The sequence below is a fragment of the Rattus norvegicus genome, chromosome 1 (assembly GCF_021556685.1).
Source record: "Rattus norvegicus strain SHRSP/BbbUtx chromosome 1, alternate assembly SHRSP_T2T, whole genome shotgun sequence".
Classification (NCBI taxonomy): domain Eukaryota; kingdom Metazoa; phylum Chordata; class Mammalia; order Rodentia; family Muridae; genus Rattus; species Rattus norvegicus.
The window spans coordinates 23872385-23899814 of NC_141534.1; positions in this window are offsets into that span (position 1 = coordinate 23872385).

A 27430-nucleotide genomic window follows, 5' to 3' on the forward strand; every position below is an offset into this window, starting at 1 on the left:
TTGGGTGGGCAGTTATATCTCATCAATTGGGTCAAAGGTCATTGTGTTGTGTGTTCTTTCATGTGTAGATTTAAGTGTAAGGGAGTGTGGGGCGACTGGTCTGGGCTGCCACAGAGTTGGGATGTGTGTTTCTGGCATGGAAACCTGCCTTGGGAACTAGATAGGTAGAGAGATTGCTGCCAGGCTCAGAGAGAGGCCCTTGGCAGTGTGCTTTGGGTTGGAGCAGAGCGGGTGAGAAGCTTTGCTGACTGAGACTTAAGATATCTAGCAGATATCTTTGGGCACTAGGGTGCCAGATCTAGAGCGGGATAAAAGACAGCATTTTTTTTTTTAGATTTTTACAACAACATATCGAATATATACAAATCACATCATGAGTTTTGCTAAACATAAGGAAGAGATGAGAGATGAGTGTAGGGTATTTTATTTAAGACACTGGCTTCGGTGCTTGAGAATTCTGGTTGACAATAGGTGAAATAGTGACTCAGGAAAAGATGATAGTTGCAAAGGAAGGGATGAGACCCATGGCCTGAGCAGAGGCCAGCATCATCCTAAGGGAGGCTGACAAATCTGCTGGGGCCAAGATGAAGTCATCTCCTCTAAAAGCTGCTATTTCCTCAAGAGAACAACAAGTGAGGTCAGCAGCTGATAGTGTGAATGGAAGGTGGAGCTAGATGTTTGGTGACAGAGGGGATGATAAAGGCTTGCCTTCCCAGAGACAAGGAAAGCAAATCCTGGTCCAAGGCAGTGCAGGGAGCCTAATTATCATTCCTCCCTTTCTTCATTCAACGGCTCATAGCCCATCCTGGCCACAGAGCATCCATGTCCTTAAGAACATGGAGTTCCTTGAGCACCCACAGATGTTCAGAATTGAGATGTGATTTGCAGCGTGTGCAATGAATGCTTCCTTTTTCCTAGCTTGGAGGATGTTACACTGATATTCTGAGTAATGAATACAAAATCTAAGGAAAAGAGAATCCGATTCCTATTTCCATGGTGACAGGTGATTAGCCAACATCCTTCCTTCCCGGGGCTGACTTTGTTAGGTTTCTACTGCTGCAACAAAACAGCATGACCAAAAGGCAAGGTATGGGTTTGTTCAACTTACATCTCCTCCCCCCTCGATCACTAATTGAGAAAGTGCCTTACAGCTGGATCTCATAAAGACCTTTCCTCACCTGAGGCTCCTTCCTCTTTGAAGATGCTAGTTTGTGTCATATTGACACACAAAACCAGCCAGTGCAAGGAGAATTCTCTTTCCTTGTGGAATTGACCACAAATATTAAGGGCACGAAATGTCTATTATGGCAGTACCAATGTATTGAATCCTCATCTTTCAGATGTCTCCTTTCAGTTACATGAGGAACCTCAAGATTAGGCGTGTCTCCATGTCCAGTGCTGGCTTGACTGTCCAAAAAGTAAAAGGTATATTTGAAGCTATTTATGGAACTCTATAGGGGGCAGCCCCACCATGCATACTAGAATTTGAAAGCTTTGTGATCACTCAAAGGATCATGCAAAAGGTGGCTTGCAGAACCTAGCACATCATATTTATTTAGAATCAAAATTAGATCTTACACCTAAAGCCAGTCACCTAAACAAATCTTAAAAAACAGAGACTAATAATATTAATGTCCAAAGGCTAACAAGATGGCTCAGAGGTTAAGAGCACTGGCTGCTCTTTCAGTGGTCTTCAGTTCAATTCCCAGCAACCACGTGATAGCTTACAACCATCTGTAATGAGTTCTGCTACCCTCTTCTGGCAGGAAGGTATACATACAGATAGTGCACTCCTACATACATTAAATAAAGTAATAATATAATAATATTATTATTATGTTCTTTACATTCTTTTAGTTGGCAGTTTTGAAATAAATTGCCGTCCATTATTTCATAACTTATGTGAAAACATAGTTTTCAGGGGAAATCTTCCTGATTTAAATAATAAATACACGATTATTCTTTGGTCAGGAGATAAAGGCAGTGTGGCTAAGTGCTTTACCTGCCGACCATCAGCAAGGCTCTGATATGTGATGCTGTAGAAGGAACTAGAAGAGGGAGGGCCAGGGAAAGAGACATGGAGAGTATGCAGTGACCTAGCGAGGGAGGGGGGAAGAAAGCAAATGTCCACACAGAGCAATTATGAAGAAGGGTGAAATACCAAAGGCTCCTAAATGCTCTCTGTGTTGTCCGTGGATATTTTTCACTGGCCCAGACCCTCTAACTTAGCAGCATGAAATGGGAATGTGCCAGAAAGTCCTGGAGCCTGCTTTATGCATTGACACAGACTGAAGTTAACAAATCCTACCACTCTATCCGCAAAGCCTCATGTTCTCCCTTTGGAAATGTGATAAACTTGTGTGCTTCATTTGTCAGTTTTCCGCTTGAGTTTCTCACTGAATCCATTATCTTCATGACGGGGCCAAGCTGTCCCAAGCATTGAATGGTCACACAAGCGAAGGATATGACTGATAACAAAGCACGATTTCACTTACTTCATTGCAAACTAAATAAAGCTGTTACTCTAGCTTTAAACCACACTATCCCTAAGCCATTGTGGATATGTCGGTTTGATGCATTTGAGGAACAGAGTCTGTTTTCTACATCTCTTGTTTAACAAATGGAACTTTCTCTATACAGAATGTCAGGCACCCTGATGTGGTATGGGCAAGATCTGGAGTGACAAGTCACTGAGGATAGAAATCCTTCTATACCCAGCTCTCTGAGACCAGTGGGTCTGACCAAGAAAGAACTGTTACATGAACAAGGGCAGGTGAGAGCAGCTAGAGAGACAGACTTCCAGCCTCACCCTTGTGTGAAGGCCAAGCCTGTGTATGCTGATGTTAGCAACTGCGCTTCAAGAGAATCTGATTCCAAATACCCAGCATCTATGTAAAAGTTCACCATGGCTGTACATGCTTGTAATCAAAGAATTCTCTGACAGAGTCAGATGGGTTCCCAGAACTTGATGCCCAGTCAACCTAACTTCTATGACAGTGAACTTCAACAAATAAAGTGACAAGTGATAGAAAGACACCCACAGTCCCAAGGTCTCCTCCACCTGTAGGTCCATGCATAGACACATGCACACAAACACACACACTACACACACACTAAAAAATAGAACAAAAGCTTTAATGTATCAGCACAAATAGCTCAGTCGTGGTATTAAACATGTTTCCTTCTTCCTAAGGGTAAAAAACACAATTATGAGCTCATAAAAACTTAATTGAGGAATTCTGAAGAAACATGGAAATATGTTGAATTATCTCTAGCTACATTCTTTAGTAACAACAGTAAAACATCTGACTCGATGGGACATTGTTAAAAACTTGTATAGGTTCCCGAGGAAAAGCTTGGTTCCATGAACAATTCAACACTGAACGCATTAAACTCATTTCATATATATTTACTCATTTCCACAAAATATAAAGCCTTTAAATTAAGCTAAAAACTATCATAACAGTCAACTGGTGTGCACTCAGCTTTTGAGGAAATGTTTTCCCTGCATGACTTCATTTGTTGGTCACCACAGCCTGAGGAGTGGGAAATTTTCCTATTTTACTAATAAGGTGATGAAAGATATAAAGAAATAGTTAAATTAGTCATGTTGTGGGACTTGGTTGGAGTTCTGTATTTAAATACTATGTCTTAGTTCTGCTAACACATAGTCTGGCATAACGTAATACTGTACATGTGTGCCCAAATAGAAAAGTAGAGCAATATTATAAAAATGGTAAAAACAGAAAAGCAGTTTATCCATAGTGCCATCTGTCCTGCATTTAAGCTGCACATGAGCCCTGTCTCTACACAACACTCAGGAGTCATCTGCCTGGTGGTAGACATGGGCTGCTGAGGTCAGAATCTAGCAGGATCACTTCTGCATGTTCCCCGGCTCCCAGGCATGGCCTCCCACCCCAGCTCCTACTCTACTTGTCATAGCTGATTGGCCTGGGTTAAATGTCCCTCCAACTCCAAACCATCAGGTTCCTCCTGAGAGAAATTTGCAAAAAGATCAAAAGAGAGATAGCCAGTGTCTTCTCTGATGGACTTAAATCAATTATATCCTGAATGAAAAAGGGAGCAAGCTATAAAAAGAAGAAAAAGTGAGACGAGCAGAAATAAGGATTAGAGGGTATTAATGTCATGAAATACCCCTTATCCCCATGATGATTCCCTCTGCTGTTAAAGCCAGAGCCACTGGGCTTTTATTATTTTCAACTGAATCCAAGATTACACGTCTATAATCCACTTAACTCATTTTAATCACTCGTTCCTCGATATTAGCACAAAAATATTCTTTCTAATAATTAAACACTACAAAGAATCTGTGGAAAGCCGCGATAGCATTCGCCATTACAAGATGGCACTGGCTTCCGCTGCACCAGCCCGACTTCCTTTCAGGAGACTAGCTGTGTGCGCATGTGCAAGAGTGTGTTCGTGCCAAGTCTTTGCCCACCCCAGGGCGTGCCAATGAGATCATGGGTAAGCGACCAATCAGGCATGGACACGCCACATTAGGGTGTATATAAGCAGCGCCATTCTGGGGCTCGCTCTCTCCTCTTTAAGATGCAATAAACGCTTTGCTGCAGAAGGATCCTGGTGTCCACGCGTCATTCTTGCTGGCGAGACGTTGGGCGAGAGACAAGAATCTGCACTTGAATCAAAGGCACAACCACCAAAGATGGCTTTGAATGTCATGCACGTGTCTGTCACTGGTGTGATAGTTGTGTTCATTTCATTACATTTCTATCTCCCTTTATTATGATATCTTAGAGATAAAGAAGTATGAATTCTTTTCTGTTTCTCTTTTAGTGAAATTATGTTTTTTATCCAATATATCCCCTTCTGTCTGGAAAGATGACTGCTTATTACTCATAGCTCTAGATCACTGTATAATAAAGAGATGCGAATGGACAGATAAGTACATGGATGAATGTATAAATGGAAGTATGCAAAAAAGGATGGATAAATGGGTGAAAGAAAAAACAGTTGAATAACTGGTGTAATTAATATCACAAGTTTTCAAAGTTGTAGGAAACTATTCTTTTTTTTTCCCTCAATTGTCTGTTCTGTGGACCCAAGAAGCAGGGCATTTATTGATCACCTGATTTTTTTTTCTTTTTATACTGGATATTTTTTATTTACATTTCAAATGTTATTCCCTTCCCCGGTTTCCCACTCCCCTACTTCTGTAAGGGAGTTCCTCCTCCCCAACCACCCCCCTTCCCAACTCCCCTCCCTGACATTCCCCTACACTAGGGGCTCCAGCCTTGGCAGGACCAAGGGCTTCTCCTCCCATTGGTGCCCAACAAGGCCATCCTCTACTACATATGAAGCTGGAGCCATGGGTCTGTCCATGTGTACTCTTTGGGTAGTGGTTTAGTCCCTGAGAGCTCTGGTTGGTTGGTATTGTTGTTGTGGAGTTACAAGCCCCTTCAGTTCCTTCAATCCTTTCCCTAACTCCTCCAGTGGGGAACCTGTTCTCAGTTCAATGGTTTGCTGCTAGCATTCACCTCTATATTTGTCACACTCTGACTGAGGCTCTCAGGAAACAGCTATATCAGGCTCCTGTCAGCATTCACTTCTTGGATTCATCAATATTGTCTTGTTTTGGTGCTGTATATATATGGACTGGATCCCTAGATGGGGCAGGCTCTGAATGGCTATTCCTTCAGTCTCTAAACTTTATCTCCTCCTATGAATATTTTTTTACCCTTTTGAGAAGGAGTGAAGCATCCACACTTTAGTCCTTTTCTTTAAAAAAAGAGACTTATTTATTAAATATAAGTACACTGTAGCTGTCTTCAGACACACCAGAAGAGGGCATCAGATCTCATTACAGATGGCTGTTAGTCACCATGCGGTTGCTGGGATTTGACCTCAGAACCTCTGGAAGAGCAGTCAGTGCTCTTAACCCCTGAGCCATCTCTGCAGCCCTGTTCTTCTTCTTGAGCTTTATGTGGTCTGTAGATTGTATCTTGGGTAATTCCATCTTTTAGGCTAATATCCACTTATCAGTGAGGGCATACCATGTATGTTTTTTTGTGATTGGGTTACCTCACACAGGATGATATTTCCTAGTTCATTCCATTTGCCTATGAATTTCATGAAGTCATTGTTTTTGACAGCTGAGTAGTACTCCATTGTGTAGATGTACCACGTTTTCTGTATCCATTCCTCTGTTGAAGGGCATCTGGGTTCTTTCCATCTTCTGGCTATTATAAATAAGACTGCTTTGAAGATAGTGGAGCATGTGTCTTTGTTGTATCTTGGAGCATCATTTGGATATATACCCAGGAGTGGTTTAGCTGGATCCTCAGGTGCCACTTTCTGAGGAACCTCCATACTGATTCCCAGACCAGTTGTATCAGTTTGCAATCCCACCAACAATGGAGGAGTGTTCCTCTTTCTCCACATCCTCACCAGCATCTGCAGTCACCAGACTTTTTGATCTTAGCCATTCTGACTGGTGTGAGGTGGAATCTCAGAGTTGTTTTGATTTGCATTTCCCTGATGACTAAGGATGTTTAACATTTCTTTAAGTACTTCTCAGTCATACCATACCCCTCTGCTGAGAACTCTTTGTTCAGTACTGTACCCCATTTTTAATAGGGTTATTTGGCTCTTTGGAGTCTAACTTCTTGAGCTCTTTGTATATTTTGGACATTAACCCAAAATATATCAGATGTACGATTGGTAAAGATCTTTTCCCAATCTGTTGGTTGCCATTTTGTCCTAATGGCAGTGTCCTTTACCTTACAGAAGCTTTACAGTTTTATGAGGTCCCATTTATCGATTCTTGATCTTAGAGTGTAAGCTATCAGTGTTTTCCCCAATGCCCATGTGTTTGAGAATCTTGCCCACTTTTTCCTCTATTAGTTTGAGTATATCTGGTTTTATATGGAGGTCCTTGATCCACGTGGGCTTAAGCTTTGTACAGGGTGATAAGAATGGATCGATCTGCTCACTCTTCTTCCTCACTCTCACTCTTCCTTCTGCTCTTCCTCTCTCTCTCTCTCTCTCTCTCTCTCTCTCTCTCTCTCTCTCTCTTCCTCTCTTCCTCTCCTGGCTTGACACGATAAAAAAAAAAAAAAAAAAGAATGGATCAATCTGCATTCTTCTACATGCTGACCTCCAGTTGAACCAGCACATTTGTTGAAAATGCTAACTTTCTTCCATTGGATGGTTTTGGCTCCTTTGTCAAAGATCAAGTGACCATAGGTGTGTGCGTTCATTTCTGGGTCTTCAATTCTATTCCATTGATCTCCCTGCCTGTCTCTGTACCAATACCATGCAGTTTTTATCACTATTGGTCTGTGATACTGCTTGAGGTCAGCGATGGTGATTCCTCTAGAAGTTCTTTTATTGTTGAGGATAGTTTTAGCTATCCTGGGTTTTTGGTTGTTGTTGCTGTTGTTGTTGTTGTTGTTGTTGTTTTTTGTTATTCCAAATGAATTTCCAAATTGCTCTTTCTAACTCTATGAAGTATTGAGTTCAAATTTTGATGGAGATTGCGTTGAATCTGTAGATTGCTTTTGGCAAAATGGCCATTTTTACTATATTAATCCTGTCAATCCATGAGCATTGGAGGTCTTTCCATCTTCTGAGGTCTTCTTCAATTTCTTTCTTCAGAGACTTGAAGTTCTTGTCATACAGATCTTTCACTTGCTTGATTAGAGTCACACTGAGGTATTTTATGTTATTTCTGACTATTGTTAAGGGTGTCATATCCATGATTTCTTTCTTAGCCTTTTTATCCTTTTAGTAGAGGAAGGTTACTGATTTGTTTGAGTTAATTTTATACCCAGCCATTTTGCTGAAGTTGTTTATCAGGCTTAGTAGTTCTCTGGTAGAATTTTTGGGGTCACTTAAGTATACTATCTATCATCTTCAAATAGTGATATTTTGACTTCTTCCTTTCCAGTTTGTATCGCTTTGACTTCCTTTTGTTGTCTGATTGCCCTGGCAAGGACTTTGAATACTGTATTGGATAAGTAGGGAGAGAGTGGACAGCTTTGTCTAGTCCCTGATTTTAGTGGGATTGCTTCAAGTTTCTCTCCATTTAGTTTGATGTTGGCTACTGGTTTGCTGTATATTGCTTTTACTATGTTTAGGTATGGGCCTTGAATTCCTGATCTTGCCAAGACTTTTACCATGAATGGGTGTTGAATTTTGTCAAATGCTTTCTCAGCATCTAATGAGGTGATCATGTGATTTTTTACTTTGAGTTTGTTTACATAGTGGATTACGTTGATGGATTTCTGCATATTGAACCATCCCTGCATCCCTTCGATGAAGCCAACTTGATCATGATGGATGATCATTTTGATGTGTTCTTGGACTGAGTATGCGAGAATTTTATTGAGTATTTTTGCATCGATATTCATAGTAGGAAGGTATTCTTTTTTTTTTTAACTTGAGTATTTCTTATATACATTTCGAGTGTTATTCCCTTTCCCGGTTTCTGGGCAAACATCCCCCTCCCCCCTCCCCTTCCTTATGGGTGTTCCCCTCCTAACCCTCCTCCCATTGCCGCCCTCCCCCCAACAGTCTAGTTCACTGGGGGTTCAGTCTTAGCAGGACCCAGGGCTTCCCCAGGAAGGTATTCTTTAAAGGCTCAGTGGCTTCCTGTTCACAAGGACTGGAAATAAGTATAGCCTCCTCTCCAGCATGGTGAAACACCCTTTAATCTCAGCACTTGGAAACAAATAAGTGGCTGTCCATGAATGAATCTAGACCAACCTGGGCCATAGCACACGTTCTAGGCCAGCCAGGTCTACGAAGTGAGACACTGTCTCCAAAACAAAGCAAAGGAGTTGTCTCATGCTTCCATTCTTCCCTGAACAGGCCATTCCAGTTATCGTGGAAGTTTACTAAAAATATGAAGGAAAGCCTGCTGGGTCGGTTGGTGCCTTCTTAGGCTCTGAATGAATACAAATAATATGAAGGTTCAAAGTAAACCCCTTCAGTGGACACCAGTCCAGTGCATATCCATATATCCATTGAGTGGATACCAACCCATTTCAGCCTGTATCTTTAGTCAAATCACTTGTCAACAATAAAAAAAAATTGCACTGATTTTTAAATGTTAAATACATAATGTTTTCACCACTGCTAATATTTCTTAGTAACTGTATCTATAGTTCCTTATTCTATACCATGGAAACCCAACGGGGAAGTGTTTCAAGTAGAATGAACGAATTGAGGGAAATCAAGGTGTAATAAAACACACTAGAGAGTAACACATAGTGCAGTTCCACGTGGACCCTCGTCTGTTCATCTGGAGCAGCTCCCCTGTTTTACACAAGCTGTTGACTCTTGGATAAAAGTCTTCTCATTTCCCTGAGCCAACGTCTTCCCGTGTATAAAGGCAGAAGAATAGAATAGTACTTAGTTCAGAGAATTGTCTCATGGGTTACTAACGTGATTATGTCAATGGGATGGCTCCACAGACAATGGTGCCTGTGGTAGAAACCTAGTGACCTGAGATCCCATGTGAAGGGAAAGGCTAATAGCAATGTTGCTGCCACTACCAGGTCACAAAAAGGGTTTGAAAGTTTAAGTGCTGTGACACATTTGGAGGCTGAGTGACCTGACAGCAAAAAGACAATCCAGGATACTAAGTAGAGCACAACAGACTCGAGAAACTGCAGAAGCAGGCAGAGTATCTGATTGCAGTAGCAAATGCCTAATAGAAATTAGTTCAGTGGCTGCTCAGGAAACTGCAAAGTTCATCTTTCTGGATGGGAAAAGGCCTTTACTACATTGCATATCTGGAACCTGAGAGCTTCCTTGGCTCTGACTTTTATATTAGTTGCCCTCCTTGGATCTGTGGCCAAATACCCTGAATGAGGCAGATTTGGGGTGTAAGGGTTCAGAGGATAGACCCTGTAATGATGAAGAAGGCAAGGCAGGAGAATATGACATCCAGAGAGAGGACAGGAAGGGGAGCAGGGATAAGGAACCTGAAGGCCCGTCCAAAGTGACTCCCTTCCTCCAGCTAGACAGTGCAGACCGACCCAACTCCAGATGCGGACCAAGTGTTGAAACACATGAGCCTCTGGGTGACATTTCCCCTTCAAATCACATCCCCTTTCTCCTGGAATATGTCATTATCATCTCTATCCATCAAAAAAATATATACTGAAAGGATACAGAGGAAGTATGCCTGTGTCTTAAATATCTTGGTCAAGAAATAACATGCACGTCACCTGTGCTTACATTACAGTAATGGGTCACACGGTGACAGTTACTGCAAAAGACTGAGAGTTGTCATATCCGATGAGAAAAGGATAAATTTTGTTTTTGATAAGCAGAGCTCTCTGAAGTACATCTGTCCTTGCTCACAGAGTCAAGAATCTGTGAAGACAAAGATAATTCTCCACTCAGCTGGCATTATGGCGTTACTGTCTGCGGTGTCAGGTGCCTGACAAGTATGTGGTGTTGGACAAATAAAGGCAGAGCTGAAACTGTGGGTGAGATAAAGGAAGAGGATAAACTGGGCATGGTGGCTCACACCTTTAATCTCAGCACCCAGGAGGCAAAGGCAGGCTGATCTCTGTGAGTTCAAGGTCAACCTGGTTGACATACTGAGTTCCAGATCAGCTGGAGATAACACTGAGACCCAAAAGAAAGAAAACAGAAAACTATGCCATAAAAGGTTAAAGAAAAAGATTTCACCTGAGGATGTAGTTTAATATAGAGCATTTTTTTTCTAGATTATTCAAGGCCCTGGGTTTGCTTCTCAGCATCACAAAAACGTCTGAGACTAGTGCTGACGCTGGACTCTGTGAGTTGCCTGAATTTTAGTCTCTCGTTTTAACCTCCAGTTATTGAGGGAAGGATGCCAAGGAGCCTTGACTCCTGTCACAACAGGAGAGAGAGGTATTTCTACAGGAAGCTGAGCAGACATACAAGAAAACCAAGCAATTGGTCAGTTTAACCTTTTGGGTTACACAGAGACATGAGCAGAGTTCCCTGGGAATCATGAGACACCCCACATGCCAGCCAGTGACGAACAGTGTGGAACTTGGCTTGGTTATTCAGAGAGCCTTCTGAAGAGAACCACCCCCCCCAACCCCCGGCCATTGCTGCTGACCTCACCCTGGCTGCTGCCTGATCATGCGTGAGCTTTTCTCATTCTGACTGAAATGTTTACCTCAGGATGGCCTATCCCTTGCCTATCTTCCTCCGCAGCCACCTCTGAGGATGTCACATAGATGTCACCTGCCCTCAACATGAAGGTGGTAGGTAGCTTACCAACATCTGCTTGGCCCATATTTCTAAGATTCACTAAGGGAGAGTGTTGGAACTTTTAGTTAATTTTGCTTTATGAAAATCTCATGAGCCCCTTTGCTTCCCTGCATTTCTAACTCTACCATCAATTCTTCCTGAACCACTTAGACGGAGCCCTGCCCAGCCTTTCCTCGTTCTTATTTCTCTCTCACACTTATTGTCCAGCAGTTTGACAGCAAGTGTTTTTCAGGTGTGCGTACATGCTTAGTCTCGACACCCTTTGATCAAAGCACTTTTAAAAACCTATTTTTGGGTAAATAATAGGTAGACTTACTGGCATTAGTCTCTTAGGAACTATTCCAGAAGCTACGTGATGTAAGTTGAATGTCACCATTGGTGACAATCTCCATGATGTCCTTCCTCCTGTTGCCTGCTTAGAGATCAGGGAACTAATGCCGTGAGTTCCGGAGTCCCTTTCCTTACACATATAAGCAGCTCTTTTCACTCTGTCAAAATGTAAAGAATTCAAATGTGTTTGTTGTCAATGTTCTCAGGAGACATCGATCTTCCATAGATTTATACTAGAATATATTTAAGTAAATCTGAGCTACCATTTAATACCTTTGGAAACAACCATACTGTTGGTTAAACATGAGGCCAGATCTGTTGCAAGGAAGGTATGGTTTTATAGATACTCAGAATTTTTTAGTAGCTATTTTTGTAATTTATGCTATATTCATTAACTGAAATAGTCTCTCTAGTGCATCAGTAACATATATTTATGTTTGAATTTATTTTAATTTGGAGTAAAACTCTTAGTTTCACACTTGTAAAAGACAGTGTTTTGTCATCAAACTCAGTGTCATAAATAAAATCTAGACCTGCTGACCTAGAGACACTCTCTGTGTCCTCTGTCTTCAGTCTTTTCCTGGTGGCCTCCTGCCCTGGTGACAATTCAGGGATTTCTAGCCCAACTCAGGTGTTTTAAGGCCCCCCACATTTCTCCCTCTTCATGGAGCCTTTGCTAGAGTTGTGTGTGTGGTTGTTGAATTAATGCCTACCTGCCCCATCATATCACCAACACTAGGAACAGACATTCAACAAATGCTTCCTTAATGAGTTTACAATTTCAGTAAGTAAGATAATATAAGGAAACATATGGCCCTTGGAGGAAAGTCCATGTGAAATGCTTGGTAAAGAACATTTCATTTTGAATTCCTTCACATATTAATTTTTGTTTGCTGTTCAGTGAGTAATTTTATTTTAAATTAAATATTCTACATTGACTATCAGCAAAAACAATAAAAAATAGGCTTTTTAATCCTATTGAGTTTCTAGTCTGGATGTAAATGTTTGTATGCTCTCTACGCGTTACTAAAAGATGTGCTATTTTAAAGTGCTTTTCCATTCCTCTAGATTTTACAATATTTAAACATCTTTGCTCTGCAAGTTCTGCTTTTCCTTTAAGGAGTTTTCAACCCAACAGTTTAGCAAATGAAATATATATACAGCTCGTGAACATATTTTAAGACTTTTGGGAAACATTTAAAACAAGAGCTATTTTTGAGGACTAGGAAATGGCTCCTCTGAGCGTTGCCAAGTGTATGCAGGCTAACCTCTTTGTGGGATGCATGGAAACAGAAAGGCTCGGGCTCCCACATTCTCAGTTCAAGGTTACCAGAGAACGTGAATGCAGCTTGTTCCTCTTCCTGTTAACACAGACCATAAAAACAGTGTCTTCTTTCGCTTAAAACAACTTAAACACATGCAGGGAGACGTTGACCGTTTGCCTTTTAGTTTCTCGGGAGGGTCCTGGATGGATTCTTGACCCCTTTTCCTCCTTCCCGGAGTTTTATTGTGTATTTAATGAGCCTTGGATACTGTGCAATCCACTGTCTACGTGTAAACAAGGGGGAGAGGGGAACTCCAGGGGCTTATTACATAGTGACTAAAGACATTGCAGTGTTTGGGCATCCCTCTCCCAGAAAACTGCCCTCACCTTTTAAGAATTGGTAACCTTATTCTCTAGACTCTAAATATTGAAACCCAGGCTTTCGTCTCTACTTAGAACACAGACCCAAACCCTGTTCTGTTTATAGCAAACCTATTTACCAGTGGAAAGACGTTAGCACCTGTATTTCTAGCACTTTGGAGGTGCAGTAGTGGGAATGCAGTGAGTTCAAGGCCAGCCTGGGCTACATAGTAAATTCCAGGCCAACCTAAATATTCAGAATTAAATATTGCCTCAGTAAGAAAAAAAAGGAGGGAGGGAGTAAGAGAGAGGGGAAGGGAGGAAGTTTGAGAGGAAGGGAGGAAGAAGGAGGAAGAGGGAGGAAAAGGGGAAGGAGGGAGGAAGGAATTTAAGGGGTGACTGCTTACAGAAGTAATTTATTACCTAACTTCTACGGTGCTTTCAACAGGAATTTTATGTTAGACAAATATAGTATGGCCAGTGCCCCTACTGGAATACTTCCTCCTTTGTACACAGCACGTTGGGCCATGCCCAGAACTTACCTGCATGGAGAAATAAAGATTTTCCAGGAGGTAAGCACCAAAGTCAGAATGAGAGTACTGGGAAATATGACTGCAGAGAGAACCAGAGTAAAAATGATTCCAAACTCCATTGCCCTGACTGAGAAGGAATCCTCCTGTGAGAGCCAGGACTTGCAGCCCGCAGCAGTCTGAAGCTGACCTGGAGCCTGTCCACCTCTCTCATATCTGTGCTTCTCCCATAGGGCACTTGGGCAAAAACTTTCCTGAAAGAATGTCTCCTGGATCTTATAGAAGAACTTCAGAGCCAACAATCCAAATTATTCATCGTGACCTAGACCCAGGCAGTAAAAACATTTATTCAGTGTTACTAATAATATTAAGCATCGGCTGGAGAGATGGCTCAGTGGTTAAGAGCACTGACTGGTCTTCCAGAGGTCCTGAGTTCAAATCCCAGCAACCACAGGGTGGCTCACAACCATCTGTAATGAGATCTGATGCCCTCTTCTGGTGTATCTGAAGACAGTACAGTGTACTCACATACATAAAATAAATAAATAAATCTTAAAAAAATAATAATATTAAGCATATCCACTATGCTATTAGATATTATATACATATGTATATATATTCAGCATTTCATTAAGTATACAAATAAGCGTATGTGCCTTGTTGCAAATTTTGCAAATTGAAGAGCAAGAGGGTGGGAGAAAGGAGGGTGGGAGCCAAACGGTTACATTTTGTTCATTTTGTGCTTTTAGGATTGTGTGATGAAGTTCCCCTCACAAGTCACAAAGCATGGCAGTTGTACACAGCCACAGTGGCCAGTCAGAAAAGGACAGAACTACTAATAATTTCTTTCTAAAAAAAATTACATTCAAAGACTGGCCCAAAAACCACAGGAATACTCTCATCAAAAGTACTTCAGCCTCTTTGGAAATAGCAGTGGTCTAGCCTGCTTCATGTGCTGAGGCCCAGTCTCTGGCATCACAGAGGCCTGATAATGAAGTCAGAGCCAGGGTTTAGGTCACATGAAGCAATCAGAAATCCAAGCCCTCTGAACAAAACACCAATGGCTTATGCTCTAAGATCAAGAATCGACAAATGGGATCTCATAAAACTGCAAAGCTTCTGTAAGGCAAAGGACACTGTGGTTAGGACAAAACGGCAACCAACAGATTGGGAAAAGATCTTTACCAATCCTATAACAGATAGAGGCCTTATATCCAAAATATACAAAGAACTCAAGAAGTTAGACCACAGGGAAACAAATAACCCTATTAAAAAATGGGGTTCAGAGCTAAACAAAGAATTCACAGCTGAGGAATGCCGAATGGCTGAGAAACACCTAAAGAAATGTTCAACATCTTTAGTCATAAGGGAAATGCAAATCAAAACAACCCTGAGATTTCACCTCACACCAGTGAGAATGGCTAAGATCAAAAACTCAGGTGACAGCAGATGCTGGCGAGGATGTGGAGAAAGAGGAACACTCCTCCATTGTTGGTGGGATTGCAGACTGGTAAAACCATTCTGGAAATCAGTCTGGAGGTTCCTCAGAAAATTGGACATTGAACTGCCTGAGGATCCAGCCATACCTCTCTTGGGCATATACCCAAAAGATGCCTCAACATATAAAAGAGACACGTGCTCCACTATGTTCATCGCAGCCTTATTTATAATAGCCAGAAACTGGAAAGAACCCAGATGCCCTTCAACAGAGGAATGGATACAGAAAATGTGGTACATCTACACAATGGAATATTACTCAGCTATCAAAAACAACGAGTTTATGAAATTCGTAGGCAAATGGTTGGAACTGGAAAATATCATCCTGAGTGAGCTAACCCACTCACAGAAAGACATACATGGTATGCACTCATTGATAAGTGGCTATTAGCCCAAATGCTTGAATTACCCTAGATCCCTAGAACAAAGGAAACTCAAGACGGATGATCAAAATGTGAATGCTTCACTCCTTCTTTAAATGAGGAAAAAGAATACCCTTGGCAGGGAAGGGAGAGGCAAAGATTAAAACAGAGACTGAAGGAACACCCATTCAGAGCCTGCCCCACAGGTGGCCCATACATATACAGCCACCCAATTAGACAAGATGGATGAAGCAAAGAAGTGCAGACCAACAGGAGCCGGATGTACATCGCTCCTGAGAGACACAGCCAGAATACAGCAAATACAAAGGCGAATGCCAGCAGCAAACCACTGAACTGAGAATAGGTCCCCCGTTGAAGGAATCAGAGAAAGAACTGGAAGAGCTTGAAGGTGCTCGAGACCCCAAAAGTACAACAATGTCAAGCAACCAGAGCTTCCAGGGACTAAGCCACTACCTAAAGACTATACATGGACTGACCCTGGACTCTGTCCCCATAGGTAGCAATGAATATCCTAGTAAGAGCACCAGTGGAAGGGGAAGCCCTGGGTCCTGCTAAGACTGAACCCCCAGTGAACTAGACTATGCGGGGAGAGTGGCAATGGGGGGAGGTTTGGGAGGGGAACACCCATAAGGAAGGGGAGGGGGGAGGGTGATGTTTGTCCGGAAACCGGGAAAGGGAATAACACTTGAAATGTATATAAGAAATACTCAAGTTAATAAAAAAAAAAAAAAAAAAAAAAGAAATCCAAGCCCTGTCATTTTGTGTGTTTAAACCCACATCTCTTTTTTCTGTATTTCCCTGGCTTCCTGGAGAATGCTATCACAACTTCTGCTTCCTCCTACTCACACAGCATCCAGCACATGCCTGCTTCTAGTCTGAACGTGTACTCGTACCTTGATGGTCGGATGTCAATTTTATTATCACTAAATGAATATGTTTTAAAGGTATGGGTTAGGTTGGGGATTTAGCTCAGTGGTAGAGCGCTTGCCTAGCAAGCGCAAGGCCCTGGGTTCGGTCCCCAGCTCCGAAAAAAAGGGAAAAAAAGAAAAAAAAAGAAAAGAAAAAGGTATGGGTTAAAATGCTAAACTACTGTCGCACACGGGGATGAAAAGTCGCATAAGCCAGAAACCGTGGAAATCCATTTCTTCTATATGCACAGTGTGAGGACCGCTTCCCCTCCATCCGGAAGTCTCGGCGTCCTCCAGAAGCTCAGAGGACTCCATCCACCTCATCATCTCCATCCAGTTGCCAGAAGCGAAGAAAAGAAAGGCTCATCCTAGGGAGCCCCAGCTTTCATGATGCTTCAGGGAAATGCTGAGATGTCAGTTATCTACCCAGCTATACAGCAGAAGAGGGACTAGACCTGCAGAGGTCGCTAAAAGCCACAGTCACCGCCTCCTAACCTACGGCGGGGGGGGGGGGGGGGGGGGGGATGATAAGTACTCCAAATGTCCCAATAAATCCTGATATTAAAAGCGCAGAGTAACTATAGTAAAGCATGTTACACAGAAAACAAAATTAAACCCAAAGGCATTGTCAGTTTCTAGGTGCCGACGACAGCTCTTCAGTCTCATACAAATCAAAGGTATTATGGAAAATAATCTATCTACTGGTTGGGCTACACTGTGGTTTCAATGCCCGCCATGTTTGAGAGTCCACAGAATAAGGTGATACGCGGCTTATATAATAGTTGTACAATCTGCTATTCTATCGCCACATGGCTAAGCTAGAACGATTTCCTTGTTATGTGCATCTCTAATCGCTTTCCTTGGGGTTTGTGTGTGTGCCAAGGCATGTGCTTATTTTCTGGTTCTGTGGGTTTCATTTTTACAGTTTTGCTGTCTCAGAAATAGATCAGGTGTGCAAGATTAGGTCTTTGTCTCCTCTCTCTCTCTCTCTCTCTCTCTCTCTCTCTCTCTCTCTCTCTCTCTCTCTCTCTCTCTCTCTCTCCAAGTCTCCTTGTAGACCAAGCCAAACGTGCCACAACCTTGGTCTAACTAAAGTCTGGTCAAATGAGTACGGATTAAAGCAGCGAGCCGTCAGATCAGCAGACCACCCACCAAGCAAGAGGAAACGAAAATGCTGGGTGATCCCACAGAGAACTGGATGCACCTTCAGAGAAAACAGGAGATAGTGTATTTGGCCACTGTCAAGTACAAATAGTGCTTCCCAGGGTGGCACGCAGGCCACATGTGTGCCGAATAGTGAGAGCATGCTTGGAAAGAGAGAAATAGCAGCCTGACATCTGTAGGGCAGAGTGACCTTTCTCCACTGCACCCCCCCCAATATTCCCAAAAGACTAATTCTAGGGAGAAAATGATAAAAATATATAGTCATTTAAGGATAATGACTGAAGTTTTCCAACTGAGTTTCTAAATATGTTTAAACAAAAAGGTTGTCTGGGTCTAAATGGATTTCAAAAGATGAAAAAAAAAACTTTAATCTCTTCTAATGCTCTAGACATATTTTCACTTAACAAAATCCCTCATTAGTTTTTAACTATTAGTTTAAATTTTGCCAACTGGAAGCAAGCAGAAACTTGCGGATGTGCTGCAGATAACTGATTCTCAAATGGGAGTTGGTAGGAAAAACTCAGAGCCTCCACAGAGATAATGGGACTAGGAATGTGGAGTTTGGGAAACTCCCCAAGCCGAGGCTGAGACTCCTCCACCCCATCTTAGGCTAGAACCACTGCTGATTTGTTACTTCACAGTGTGAGGGCAAGCTGCTCTTCAGAAAATAAAACGGGGGCTTCCCCTTCTCCTTGGATGTTATGAAGGAGCAAGAAATGGTCATAAAAATATAGTCAAAGAAAGGAAACTGTTTCAAAAAGCATACATGTGAGGGAAATAAATGAACAGTTCTTTCTTTTCCTTCAACTGTTTCCTGTATTTTAAGGTTCACTCATACATGTGTGTAGGTATACGGATATATGTTTGTATGTATCTATGTGTATATGTATGTATATGTGTATAATGTGTATGTATATATGTGTATGTATATATGTTTGTGTATGTATATATATGAATGTGTGTATGTGTATATATGTGTATGTGTATATATATATATGTGAGTGTGTGTCTGTTTATATATATGTATATGTGTATGTATATGTGTATGTGTACATATGTATATGTGTATATGTACATATATGGATGTATATATGCATGTATATATGTATGTGTGAATATATGTGTATATGCATGTCTGTGTAATATGTGTATACATGTATATACTGTGTGTATATATGTATATGTGTATGTATGTGTGTATGTATATATGTGTATGTGTATATGTGTGTATGTATATGGGCATGTGTATGTAAGTGTGTATGTATATGGGCCTGTATACATATGTATATGTATATATGTGTATATGTGTATGTATACATGTGTGTATATATGTGTATGTATATATGTGTGTATGTGTGTATATATGTGTATGTGTATATGTATTTATATATGTATATATGTATATATGTGTATGTATATATGTGTGTATGTGTGTATATATGTGTATGTGTATATGTATTGTATATATGTATATATGTATATATGTGTATGTATATATGTGTGTATGTGTGTATATATGTGTATGTGTATATGTATTGTATATATGTATATATGTATATATGTGTATGAATATATGTGTATATGTGTGTATATAAGAATGTATGTATATTTATATACACTGTACATTGAACATGCTCCCCTCAAATCCTCTATTCTTCCTTTTCTTACTCTCCCCTCTTCACTTTGCCACCAAACATGGAGTTTTATTATTATTTCCTTAATTTTTGAGACTGTAATATAAAATTACATCATTCTCCTCAGTTCTGTCCCTTTACCCCCAGCAAATCCTTCCATATACTCCTTGTCCTCTTCAAATTTGTGGCTTCCTTTTTTTATTAATTGTTGTTCTGCACATATATGTGTACATACACATATATTCCTAAATACATAAAAATAGTCACAGTGTTACTTCTACTTTCATATCTTGTGCATATATTCACAATACACAGGACATATTATACATACATATTCTGATAAATTTATATACCTATGTAAAATATAAGAAACAAAAAAGAGAAAACATGTTATTTGTGCTTCTGACATAGCCTTAAGTCACTGGTCTCCAGCTGCATACGTTTCCCTGCAAACAATAGAACTGTTTTTCATCGCTGAAAAAATGTATTATGTGCATGTACCACAATTTTTGTTACCCATCTCTCTGTTGTTGGAGATTTAGCTTGATTCCATAATTTAGCAACTGTGAACTGCTCTATAATAAACATTGGTGTGTACAAACCACTGAGCTAAGTGGACTTGAAGTCCTTTGTGTCAATACCCAGGAGTGATGTAGCTGGAACATATGGAAGATTCGTAGAGCCCTTACACGCTGCTGGTACAGATCTGAACCAGTCCAGTCACTATGGAAACATAAGATTGACAGCATTCTCCATTCCTTCTTCCTTTACAATTCCCTTAGAATTGAACACTGACAAAACGTAGATTGTATTTGGCCAAGAAAACTGAAAGTAAGCAGCACGGGCTGACACGTGGATATTTCAAATTAGAGAAAAGAAAAGCCATGAGTGAGGAAAACAACACTAAAATATCATAAAATAGCTCAGTTCTAAACTGATACTAGTAAGGCCAAACTTAAATCCAGTTTTGAAAGTGTGTGCGCGGGCGCGCGCGCGCATGTGAAACTAGATCAGCGTCTCACAAGTTTCTGAGCCACTCTTGGTAATGAAATAACATTCCACTACAGCTTTGACTCCAGATTAAAAGGAGACAGCTTTATGCCCAGACTGATTACATCCTAGGCTGACAGGACCTCAAAGGAGGCTTCCTCCACCTCGCCACCATTTGCACCGGGGCCGAGTAAACACTGCTGTAGGAGGCTGCACTTGAGACCCGAGATGGTGAGGTGGTCCTCGTCCTGTGTCCTCTGAGTGGCATCTCCCCTGCTGTGACAATCAAGAAGTGTCCCAGACATTATCAGATGTCTGGTGCGCTGGCCGGACTAGGGTTATCACTCCATTGAGAACCACCACCCACCCTCAAAGATGCCTATGACTGAGCAGGAAGCATTCCCGGGAGGCCTCACACTGTGAGTAAAATAATTATGGGATTATGATAGAAATGCAATATCAAAGTAGGCAAGCCCATCCCGAACTATAGGATTTAGGGAACACTGGCAAGATTACCCAGAAAGTAAAAATTCCTGAAGTGTACGGCCATTAACGTTTTAATTGTCGAGTGTTTAAGTCCAAGAGTAAAGATTACAGTGTCAACAGGGAAAATGTAGGGAAGCTGGGGGATAGGAGGCAGGAAGTCCTGCAGGCCGGAAGTTCTACCGTGGAGAAAACTTCTATTTCCTGACCCCTATGCCCACCAGGACAGCCTCGGAGGAAAACTCCATCCACCAACGGTCCATTTAGGATTGATTCTAAAAGGTGGCCTCCCCAAAAGGTGACGTGATCAACCGAGAATCATGTGATACTTTTAACTAAAATTAAGTAGCTCCCTTTGTGCCGTTGAGCTTGATATTCGCAATTTTAATTTAAAGTGAAACAAATCAAAACTAACAGAAATCTAGCCATAAGATCACCAGTCAGGCCTGAAATACGTCTTAAATTCATTTACCCTTAAATGAACCCCTCAAATAATAAAACTTTTTTAATCTTAAATCTTCCATAATTTTTAAATATGACTTTTTCCTAGCCCACCTACAATTTTCAGATCTAATGTAAAAATGCAACAAAATAATTGCAAAAAAAAATGCCAGAAAGAAAACTTTATTATGTGATCTCATATTGCTCAATTAGAGTCTCACACAGAGAGAGAGAGAGGAGAGAGAGAGAGAGAGAGAGACTATTTTAGATATCTAAAACATCTGTGATCTTAAATAAATAGACTTTTGTGACTTAGAAAGAAAGCATATTATTACACTGTGTATCCCACACACACACCGATGAAACTATTCTAACATTAAAATGTGACGATTCCTAAAATTGAAATTTTTCAGTTATTCACAATAGCTGGAATAAATGTGAATAAAACCAAATTCACCGATTTTTTTAAACTTTCCAACTCGTGGAGCACAGCCATTTAAATATTCTCCACTCATCAATTTTTGTACCAGAGTTACACTGAAAGAGCAAAGTAGATAATATTTCTATCTCTATCCTTTAAAAACAAATAAACCACCCCAGGAATCAAAGTAGACTGTAGAAATTGTTCAGTGGCCAATGGTCTCTGGGCTGCACGAAGCAGAGACTCAGATGTAAGCCACGATTACCTTGACTTTAAAACTCTATCGTGCTGACTCTACAGTCAACTGACAAACCAAAAGAATTTTCCCTTCATCTGTTTCAAAAAAGAGCCTTGAAATGCATTTACATTTTGTGGTATAAATTCAAAAGTATTTTTAGTAGGCAAAAACAAAAATAAACCCTCATCTATCAACGATGTGAATTGAAGCTTTGGGTTTAAGAGGAAAACTGTGATAATGCACACGTTCTCAAGTATCCTTTAACATATAGTTTGATTTTTAAAGAAACTATATTAAGAGCTAGAGCAGAAGGAAGCACCAAGTCCTGCCAGGTAGCTTACAGTGAGCACCTTCTTCAGTGACTTTAAAGCCTCGGCTTTATTTCATTTTATTTCTGCCGTTTAGCTAACATTTTAGTTTACACCTCTCAGGCCTACGAATGTATCTCTGAACTGAAAGACATTTCCCTCTGTGTTCACAGAGACTGATCACTTTTTTTTTGCTTATTCTCTTTCCCAGTTAGAGATCTGGACATTTGCAAGGGTCCTAACAGTCACCCGAAATGCTGTACCCCACGATATGCTATATTACCCAGATGTTTGAGCAAATCATAGACAGCTACTTAGTTGGCACCGGTCAGTTCTAGTCCTTGTCACCAGAGGTAAAGTCCATGCACTCGGAGCAGGGATGTAACGTTCTGTGGGAGAGGCAAAGTAAAGCAGAGGCCAGGAGAGGCCCATCTGTGTGCAAGTCAGGATGCCAAGAGCTCATGTCATGGCCCCCAGAGTTGGCAGATCATATGTGACAAAATATTCAAACTAAAGATATCTCTGTCTGCCCCAGCCCAACAAACACAAGCCATAATGCAGAAGTCAGTCAGCCAGTGATATCGTCCTTATCTCAGCCGACGTCATGACCTCAAATCACACCGTCTCCAGTTCCCACCCCCCTAAACCTCACACCCATTAGTCACCAGGTCCTGTCAATCATTCCTCAAAAAAAAAAAAAGTTTATGAAATAAATCGTGTCCAGGACACTGCCTTTGCCCTTGCTGTGTCTGGGGCTTTATTCTTTATGTAGCCATGTGTCACACCAGTCACTACCATCCAATGTGTAGCCTTCTCCAGCAGCCTGTTGTCCTAGAACAAATTCTGAAATTCAGAGTGTTCCCTGGCATGCTGGTGTCCAGCTGCTCCCTCCGGTACAACTATGTCCCCTCTACTCATCTGTCAAGACCACCCACAGCCCACACTTCAATCAGGATTAACCCTTCCATCTTTGATAGCCTCTAGGCAGTTATTTATCTGTCCTAAGACTGTCTCTCTGCCGTCTGAACTGCGAGCCGAGTTACATCTCTCGTGGTAACCATGGCTTTCGATTGAGGTCAGGACTTAATTTTGTTCAACTTCCCAAATCAAGTTCCCTGGACAGCATCTGCCATTATTTGAAGTGAATTTTAAATGTTTAACGTAAAGAGTCAAGTGCCAGTAAAATAAGGAGTTAAACAGTAAAGTTCCCCAAAGTAACTGCAGGGAAACTTATTCATTGGAACGTCTGTGCAGTGTAGTTCCATGTCTATGTCTCTCCGTCATCTCCACACTCCCTGAGGCATTCGGCTTAGAAGAAATCTGAGGAAGAAAATGACTTAAGAGTGAAATCTTCATTCTTAACAGGTATGATTGCCAAACCATTGTTCTTGGAAGTCATAGAACTCACTCCATCTCAGCATATAAACTAGACACATGTTGCTCAAATAGAGACTGCACAGAGCAGTTGAACAGTATCCCCCAAAAAGCTGATAGTGGAGGGAATAATATAATTTGAACCCACACGTATATCATATTGACTTTCGGTCCCCTGAATAAAAGTTTTTCAAATGTATTTATACCTTTCACCAAAAATAAGAGATATATACATATGTGTAATTTATATTCTTCTTTTCCTCAAGGTTATAGGTATTGAAGTATCTCTCTTCAGGCTCTTTCCTAAGTGACATATAAGAGAAGCTTTAAAAGAGCCACTTTCCTCTACTCTTGGGCCTCAAAATACAATAAACAACCAAAACAGGGCTCCCAAATGACAAACCCACACAACAACTATCCAAGAATTTATAGTGTTTGTTAGTAAAATACCTACCATTCAACATTGTTCTAAATATGTAACACACTCGTATACACAAACACAGGATCAATTCAAGTTCACGAAAGCCTCTACAGTTAAAAATTACATTGGTGCCACATTTTACACGTCAGCAAAATGCAGGAACATACAGAGTAGATAGATGGAGTGTAAGCACACAATTAGAAAATAGTAGAGCCTGACCCCAGCTCCGTGCTCATGGTCTCCCCTTGAATCTAACCTCTGCCTATGCTTTGTACAGGGAAGATACTGGGTCAGGGGAAGGAAAATTATCTCAGCCTAGCTTTGTTACTCAGTATCAATATGTTATCTGTGGTTGTTTTTGTTATTTCTATGTTTAAACTCTCCAATGTGTTATACACACACACACACACACACACACACACACACACATGCGCACACGCACACATATACACACGAATCCACACATACACACATGCACATCTTTTCCTTGGGGTAATGTAGAATCTCTTTCCCTAGAATGAGAAATACACACATATGCAAAATATGCAAAAGAAGGAGGAAAAAACACTTTCATGCATTCTAGAAGTCTTAGAAATGGCAAGTACAGATACCACGAGATTAAAGGAAATAAACCACAGCCTTGAAAACTGTGCTGGGAACAAAAGGGTTTGGACTTCAGGACACTAATGTTGAAATTCTCCATTTCAAGAGAAATTGAGTCCTCATTAGGGCAGTGAACCCTTTTCCATTAGCAGCGGGGCCTGAGCACTCGCCTTCCTGTACGCCCTCAAGTGAGAACTGAGTTATGCCTTAGGAAGAAAATAAGCATTGCAGGAAGGGGGGCTGATGGGGGCCGCTGAAGGAGGCCTAAGTGAAGAGCTGCCATTTAGCTTGTAAAGTGCAGCAGCTGCAGCCCGTTTTCGCTAATATCTGACATGTCTCTTTGGCCATTGGCCAACTGGAGCTGTCCCCAACACCTCTCCCATCCTTCCCCTGCCTGAAGGCTTCTTTGTATCTGCTGTGTGAGACTGTAGTCCACCCCAATCCATGCCTCTGCTCCTTCCTCCCCTTAATGGGCAGGCATCCCACCCTAATTAATTAACCCAGCACCAACTTCGCCCAGGACCTTCCCACACTTTGCCCCTTCACAAAGCCTGGAGACATCAGCACATTCCTGACCGCCTCGCTTGTCAACTCCCTTTCTGCTAAAGACCAGTGTCCCCTTTCCCTGACCTGCGTCTGATTCCGTCTCACTTTAAAAGACAGTAACAAATGTTGCCTTTTTCCTGTTTGGTTTGTTTATTCCCTTTCACTAGGCCTGTTAGAATTAAAGGCCCCGGGGACTTGGGAGATGAACCCAGAAATACAATGTGTGTAAAAGTGCTTGAACTCAGTGCTGGGTCTATAACTATATAACGGTGTGACTATGTAACTTTATGTGCTACTAATTGACCTTAAGTGAGTCACTCATCCAGATTCTTAAGAAGTAATCTGCTACATTATTATCTGTTATTATCTACTATTAATTAGCTCTGTTCTGTCATAAATGCTGGTGCTATAATATTAATTAATTAATTAATTAATTAATTTAAAAATAGCTGTCCTTCGGAAAGCTTATATTTTAGTAGGGGTAGATGTTAATTAGCATATGAATTTAAAAATATTGGCAGTCAGTATCAAGGATGAGGGAAGGAAGGGAGAACGGCGTTGGGGACTTGAGAGTAGGAAGGAGGATGAGAACTTGACATGAAACAATCAGGAGTCACCTAATAAGATGCTTAACCAGATATGAGGGGACAGAAGTGAAAGCCATGTAGACATCTGCGGGAGGAGACCAACAAGTGTAGCTTTCACTGGTGTAGACCACGAGGAGGCAGAGGGTCATGTCCCAACAGAGAAACACAACACTGAAGGTCTGGGAGACAGCTTGTCCTTTGACTGGAATGGGAGGTCACTAGCTTGTACTGATTACAAGAATAATGCGACTGGATTTATTCCAAAAACCTCAACTGATTCCTCTATAAAATGGGGGTAACAGTGGGGTGGTTGAGCCAAAAGAGGGGTAACATATATACTTTTGAACCCTTCCCTTGGCCTGTGGAGGCAGGGCAGTGTGAGCTCAGAGACGAGCCTAGCTCCATAGAAAGGTCTGCTCAACAATGAAAGATTGTAAGTCCTGGGGTGCCCAATCCGATCGCAGTGCCACCGCGTCCCAGCACCTCACTAATTTCATCCAATTAACTTCTCTAAGCCTTCGTTTCTTCTTCTTTTCCGTCTTTAAAATAGAACTGCTAGGAATAGTTCCTGTTTTTAACGTGGTTCAGAAGAGAATTAGTGCACATCAAGATGCTTAACACCTAGCTCACAGAATCGGCTAAAACGTGCTGACCTTATCCGGTCTGTGAAGGCAGTGACACTGTGCTTGGTGTGCTGGACAGTATAGGGAGTGCATGCACGCATGCACGCACACATTGTCTACGGTTATTTACAGGCATTGGTGCTTACCCAAAGTAACTTGGCACATTTTAAAAGTTTATAGTACATCACCTGGAAAGAGTGAGAGTTGCCAGAGTTCACAGATTATGTCCAGGGGTCTCCGAATTGAGAAAGGATTGACTGAGTTCAGCTCTGCAAAATCCTCTGAGGGGATAACATGCCACATGTACTTTGCTTGGAGAGATGATAAACTTTACACACACACACACACACACACACACACACACCCTATATGTGAACATGTGCCTTGGGGAGGGGGGCTGAATTTAGGGACACACTCGATAGCTAGTGTGTTGAACCACATATTTCTTTTTGTTTGTCCAGGAAAATCACAAGTCCAAAGCCTGCCTAGGCTGCAGAATGAGTTCAAGTCCAGCTTCGGCAAATTAGACAAATCATAACCCCAAATAGCAGAGATTACAGCCATGCACCAGAAGCCTTGGATACTCTTGTCTTTCTTGTTTTTTTTTTTTTAAATAGAAGTGTTGAGCAAAGTCCCTCTGTGTTGCTGAGCCCTGTTGGGGGTTAAAAATAAGAACTGGTATTATCAACTTAAATAAAAAAGCAAACCAATCCTCCAAAGAATAATGAGCATTGCCTAGCAACAGCGGAGTGTGTGCCCATGCTAATAGGCACAGTGAGCTGCAAGCACAGTCAGTGAGATTGGACCTGGAGAGATCACTTGCTGGTTGAGAGCCCCTGACACTCTCTCAGAGGACACAGGTTCAATTCCCGCACCAAACGGTGGCTCCCAACTGTCTGCAGCTCCAATTCCAGGAAATCTGTTGCCAGGTACACAGACATGTACAGGGCAAAACTCCCATACATAAAATGAAAATATTTTAGATGTGAAAAGGTTGTGATAGGTAGTATCAGGCCATGGTGCAGAGCAACCCTCCCTTCCCTGATGCCTAACTTCATTACCATTTTAA